The following is a 6,407-nucleotide window of genomic DNA, read 5'->3' as shown; positions in this document are numbered from 1 at the left end:
GCAATATTTAATCTAGGAGCCTTGGAAAAATAGATTTCATAGTCTAATGTTCTTCGTGTCTTGTCCTGGCCGTACTAAAAGATGCCCAAATCGTATTTTTAATCATATCTCATTTTTTTTCAAATGGAATAAGGGTGGCACATTAGCATATTTGGAAAAAGCATTTTTTTACGAATAACTTGGTACTACACACTTGGCATTTCGAATCAAATTGTCGCTGTGAACTGCATGTTACAATTTCAAATATACCATATTCGAAAATTTCAAAATTGTCATATGAATGTCATTCTATTCGGAGTGTCATTTCCTGTCGAATAAATGAAAAAAATACCGAGGGTGTTACTACACTGATCATTTCCGGTGGAACAGGAAGTGACCAAAAACAGTTGAATACATCAATCAATCCTAATTTATGTCATATACTAACATACCAAATCTCGTTTTTTATCTAAAAAAATAAAAAATTATACGATGAGCCACTTTTGAGACGCACCCGGTATTGACAAATTCAGATTTTTCATACCTTTCCGATAGAAGTTTCGGCATCGAGTTTCAGCTAGATACACTATACTTTACACTAAACATATGCATATGCACAGTGGTTCCCCTTAATGAGCTGCGCTGTCATAACTGTTAGATATCTAAATATAGCTTGACTGCACTTTTTTTGAATAGAAATTGATAACAAATGCTAAATAAATGTATTAAAAAACTTAATGCAATATGTATTTAAAAAATGGGCCCAGTTCGTGCGATTTGCATTTTAAGTTCTAACTATTCGGAAAGGTATACAGATGGCACATATGTACAGGGTGGGTCAAATTCGACATGATGGTGAAAACTGCATATCGATATCTGTTACCGTTTGTGAGTTACGGGGTGTTTTTCAAAAATATGCGTTTTTAACAAATCGCTGTAACTTTCTTGCTATGGAAAATTTTGTATTTTTATGAAAATATTTACAAAGCACCTTATTACGTAGAATTTAATACTTTAAGTATAATTTTTTTAAAATTAATAATTTAAAAATTATCAACAGAAAATTTGATTTTTTATATGGGATACCCTGTATATTTTTAGTTTATTGAAGAGAATTTAAAATTACCTTTCCAAAAATATAACACACTTGATATTTTGCTCGATTCCTCTTCGAGATATAGAGTATATAAAAATTCGCCCGCTTTAAATAAGTAGGCTTTGAACGGCACCGGCTGTCATGCAAAAAAATTCTAGCTGTGAGCATCAATTAAAACGAAAATAATATTTGCTATGAGAGATGTAGAATTTTATAATAATTTAAAATATATTTAACCAACATCAACACATTTAAACTATATCTAATAACAATAAAAATAAATTCATTTTCATGTTAAAAGGCATAATATATGTGAAGTTCTACTATAAAATAAATAGCAAACCAAGACATGACCTTTTGCTACAGGTTTCGACCGTCTTCTGTTATGGACAGACGGGGCAGTTTTTGAACATTTCTCGCGGAATTCATTACCTCAGTGGAGGTGAAAGATACCCTCTCATAACTGCTAAGTATTTCTAATTCTTGTCTAGATTATACGGAAGAATAAGGATCCTTTATTCTTCCGCAAATATATCCATAGGATCCGATCCATAGGCACTAAGTCAAGCGGCTTCGACGGCCAACGGCTGGGATCTTGGTTAGCTATTCAATTATTCTTGAAATTGGCTGCAAAAATTTGCTGATAACCTCAGCGTTCAGAGGCGGTGCGTCGTCTTGCTGGAAAAATATGTTTTCGAGTTCCATTAAGGGCATATCATCAATAAGGGGTCCAAAGCCTACTAGTTAAAAGTGGCGAACTTTTAAAAATTCTGTATTCGAAGGGAATTATAACAAAATATCAAGTGTGCTATATTTTTGGAAAGGTAATTTTAAATTCTTTTCAGTTAATTAAAAATATAGGGGGTGTCCCAAATAAAAAATCAATTTTTCTGTTGATAACTCTTAAATTATTAATTTTAAAAAAATTATACTAAAACCATTAAATTCTACGTAAAAAGGTGCTTTGGAAATGTTTTCATAGAAATACAAAATTTTCCATATCAAAAAAGTTACAGCGATTTGTTAAAAATGCACATTTTTGAAAAACACCCCGTAACTCCGAAACGGTAACAGATATTGATGTGCGGTTTTCACCATCATGTTTTTAATGAAAATTGAGCTCCAGACACCGATATTAGTTTTCGTCTATCTCCTATAGAAAAGGATGTTTCCATTTAAAAGCGTCGAATTTGACCCACCCTGTACATGTTTTTTTCAAGAGGTCAAATTTATTTTAAATGTTGAAAAAATAAAAGAGACACTTGTTTCATTTTATAAATACAATTTTATTGTCAATTGATATGCAGTGTGTCCACGAAAAGGAAAAAATAAGTTACTTTTATTTTAAGACAAAAAGTCAAATAACCACCCGATATAACCACCCGGTATAAGATACGTCGGCAATTCGCGGCAGCCAGTTGCAATTCATTTATATGCAATATACTTTAAGCAACAGTGGCGGATACGGAGGGGGGCCCATGGGGCCCGGGCCCCCCCTAAAATCTGTAAATTATGTTAAATATTAGGCTTTTTTGTTAAAAATGGTGTCCTAAAAGCATATTCTGTATTACTTTTTATTTTGGGCCGCCCCTAAAGTAAATTTCTGCATCCGCCCCTGTTAAGCAACAAGTATTATCATGCCGTTTAAGTGGATTTGAAAGGGAAAGTAGTTAAAAGTCTTAAAGAATGACAAGTAAAAATACTATTTCTGTTGCCTTCAAATAAATTGCCATAAACTAATATTACTTAGGTATAATTAAGTGCAAAAAAGAAGAAACAGTTTTTTTACCTTCTTTTCAAACGTCCATTACAGAAAAGGCAACATATTTTATCAATTTTAATAAAATAAGTAATTAATTGGCGTTATCTGAAAACTACTGTTTATGTCAGCTTGATACCAGTAGCAAAAATGTGACATTTCTAAAAAAAGCGCTACACTAGGCTTACTTGATTTTGTTATTTATTATGTATCGTTTACAGGGGAATATAAGAAGAGTATTAGCAACAGTGTCATGCAAACATTTTGAAATTCTAATTCATATTTCTAAGTAATGACCTATCTGGGAACCACTGTGATATGGAAAAGTACCATTGAAATTTATTTTCTCTTCGTTCAATACTTTCTGGGTGCACAGACTTAGAAAAAAAATATTTTTGAGCTATTAAAACGTGAATCTAAAGCTGCAAATCAAAGGATCTTATTAGTCGAGCACAGCCGTACCATCCTTATAAGTACCATTTAGATTACTAAGGAAATCTAAATAATGCACTTAAGAATAAAGTTTTTTATTTAGTAGAATAGATATGATATTCTACTAATTAAAAAAACTTTATTCTTAAGTGCACTGTTTAGATTTCCTTAGTAATCGAAATGGCACTATGGTACGGCTTTGCTCAACCTGACAGGGCTCTGCCCTGTATGTCCCCTAATAAGATCCTTTGCAATTGCCAAGTCATGCTAATTATTATAGAAATAAAGATATCTAATATTGATACTAACAAGTTATAACAAAATGGTTAAATAGGTGCTTAAGTACAAACAAAATAAAATAAACTATCCTTTATGTAGTGGAAGAATTGCGTTGCGAGACTTGGCATTTTTTACATTCTATGTTTGTGATGGGATTATTCAGGGTGAGTCTTAAATAAGTGCAAATATTTTCAGGGCTGCTAGATCTCGATAAAAGAAACATATTTTCTTTTTATCGTTTTTCAAATAAGTCCAAAATAACCGTGTTATTTTACTTTCAAACTTTCCCAAAAAATTGATTTTTTGCTAAAATTTTGAGAACCACTGGATTTTTTTTTTGGTTTTTCTTTCTTGTAAATTTAATCTGCTACCTATGTTGTCATACTGTCCAGAAATTATGTTTTTTAACTAAAAATATGTATAACTGTATGTGTTTGAAAAATATAAACTAAAAATTTATGTTGAGCTGTATGTATTTGATTTTTCTATTTTTCGATTAATTTTAACTGGCATTTTAAATTTAATCATTATGGATAGCCTAGGCTATCTATGCAGCAGTAACTTTTATGAATTTTATTCAACAAGTTAGTTATTATGCATTCCCTATTGTTCTATTCGGCTGATGCAAGCTGCCCCCAACTATAAAATGCAACGAGGAATGGAATTGTTCGATCGACTGCCGTGTTGCACGAAACTATACCAGTCGCCATTCTGACTTTCTCTGATTGTTAAAATAATAATGTATCCTTTCATACACACAAATCAACCAAAGTGCATGGAAACATTTTACGTTAACCAAAACAAAAAAAATCACAGTCCTTTACAAAGATGCAATCGGGGGGGCATTGAAAATGATGAATAAAAACGTAAAAATATGATTAGTGTTAATATGAGTGTATTACATACATATGTTTAAATAACGAACTTAACAAAAAACAACAGATTTAAAGATTCACTGAAAAAGTAGTAATGTTAACATTAAATATAACATTATCAATAATAATTATGCGATCGCACCTATCCGTAAAACAAGCAAGCAAAAAAACCTCGAAAAAACAAAATAACATACAAAACATCAGGTTAACATGATGACAGATCATGATCAATGACAGATAAATAATTCTTACGGAAAGTTACACTTTACGATATAACTTTTTACCTGTTAAAGGCAAACCCCATTTAAACACAAAACTTTTTAATACCTCTACTACTGTATCTAAAAGCCTTTTTTTTAAATTACTAAATTCTTAGCCACGCTTCTGTTTTTCTTGGCTGTTGTGCGTCACGTCACAGATTAACAGGCCCACGTTTGCACCACAAGGCGATGCTGCAGACCACTAGGTAGACCGGTCGTAGAAATTTGTTATACAACTTGTAGTCAATCTACACAAATATTATCAAAAATTTTTTTTTTCTTTTAAAATGTGTTCAGATTTTGTAAAAAGTATAAGTCAAAATCGCAAAACTTAAATTTGATATGAGTTTCTTAGTTTTTAACTAATATAGTGGCGAATTACAAAAATTCCTTTTCGGTGAAAATTAATGAGTTTTAAATAAAATAATTTAATAAATTACTAGCTTTTTCTCGCGACTACGCAGTGTTCCCAACTCTCAAAAATTTATCTCCCTAAAAATCTAAAACGCTCGCATCAAAAATCCCCAAAATATCCCTAAAAACCTAAAAAAATATCCCGAAAAACCCCTAAAAATGTAAATAATAATAAATAAACAATTTGTTGTGTTTTAAGTGGTTGACCTTGAAACATCTGATCACAGCAATGTAGCCAACTGCTCGAAACTTTCCATTAAAGCAATATCAAACCTTCTTAAATCCAAACAACTAAAATCCCCACAACTGTTATCCAAGATTCGGTGATTAAAATAAATAAATTATTTTGTTTTATATTTTACTTCCCTATTAATTTTGAAAAATAGCAGTATCGGTCTTATCTCCTCTTTGGTAGCGGTAAAATTCCATTGAAATTTTATCCCTAAAAATATCCCCAAAAAATTTTACTCCATAAAAAAATCCCCATATAGATTTTTTTCTCCCCAAATTTAGGGATAAAATCCCGGAGTTGGTAACACTGCGACTACGTTCGCGTTACACCTCGAATCGTTCATGCATTGATTTAAATGATTTTTTACTAATTTATTGAGAGCTAGTTAGCATAGATGTTTTTTATTTTTCATCTCCTTTTTATTTATTAAGAGCACTAATACTCTCTTTATAGTTTATTTTTTATTCTTTGAATGATAATTGAGGAAGATATATTTCGTTATGATGTCACTAAATAAACCCTGGTATAAAATTTTATACTGTCTGGTTTATAATGTTATAGTATTGCATTTTCGTACAGCAAACTTCCATTCCCTTTTCTACTCCCTAAGTGTATAAATTTCATAAATTTGCTTTATCTTTGTGCCAATTTTTATGTGTATAATCCAGAGGTCACCAAGTTTTATATAAATTTTTACTAACTTTACCCATTTGGTTGATGAATTTCAAAAATTTCTTCTAATTATTTTTGTAGGATTTCATTTTTCTAGACCAAATAGTAAGGAATTTTCATACAGCAAACTGTTCCGACATAATTTTACTCTCTAAGAGGATGAATTTCCTAAAATCGCTTTGTGTAGCTAATTCACTAATGGCGTTTAAACGAACCTTTGTGCTAATATTTATGTATCTAAACCTGGCGGTATGAACTCACTCCTAAAATATCTAAAAACTTAAAATATAATCTAACTGACACACCACTGACAATGACAAATAATTTATTTCTGGAGGTATTGTGTGTAGGTGTTTTCAGGTATGTTTTAGTATTTAGTCGTTTTACACAAAGAAATAGCCATTAAGCA

The sequence above is a fragment of the Sitophilus oryzae genome, unplaced genomic scaffold (assembly GCF_002938485.1).
Source record: "Sitophilus oryzae breed Bouriz unplaced genomic scaffold, Soryzae_2.0 scaffold_465_pilon_pilon, whole genome shotgun sequence".
In the NCBI taxonomy this organism is placed as follows: Eukaryota; Metazoa; Arthropoda; class Insecta; order Coleoptera; family Curculionidae; genus Sitophilus; species Sitophilus oryzae.
Note: the sequence above shows the minus strand (reverse complement) of the source record.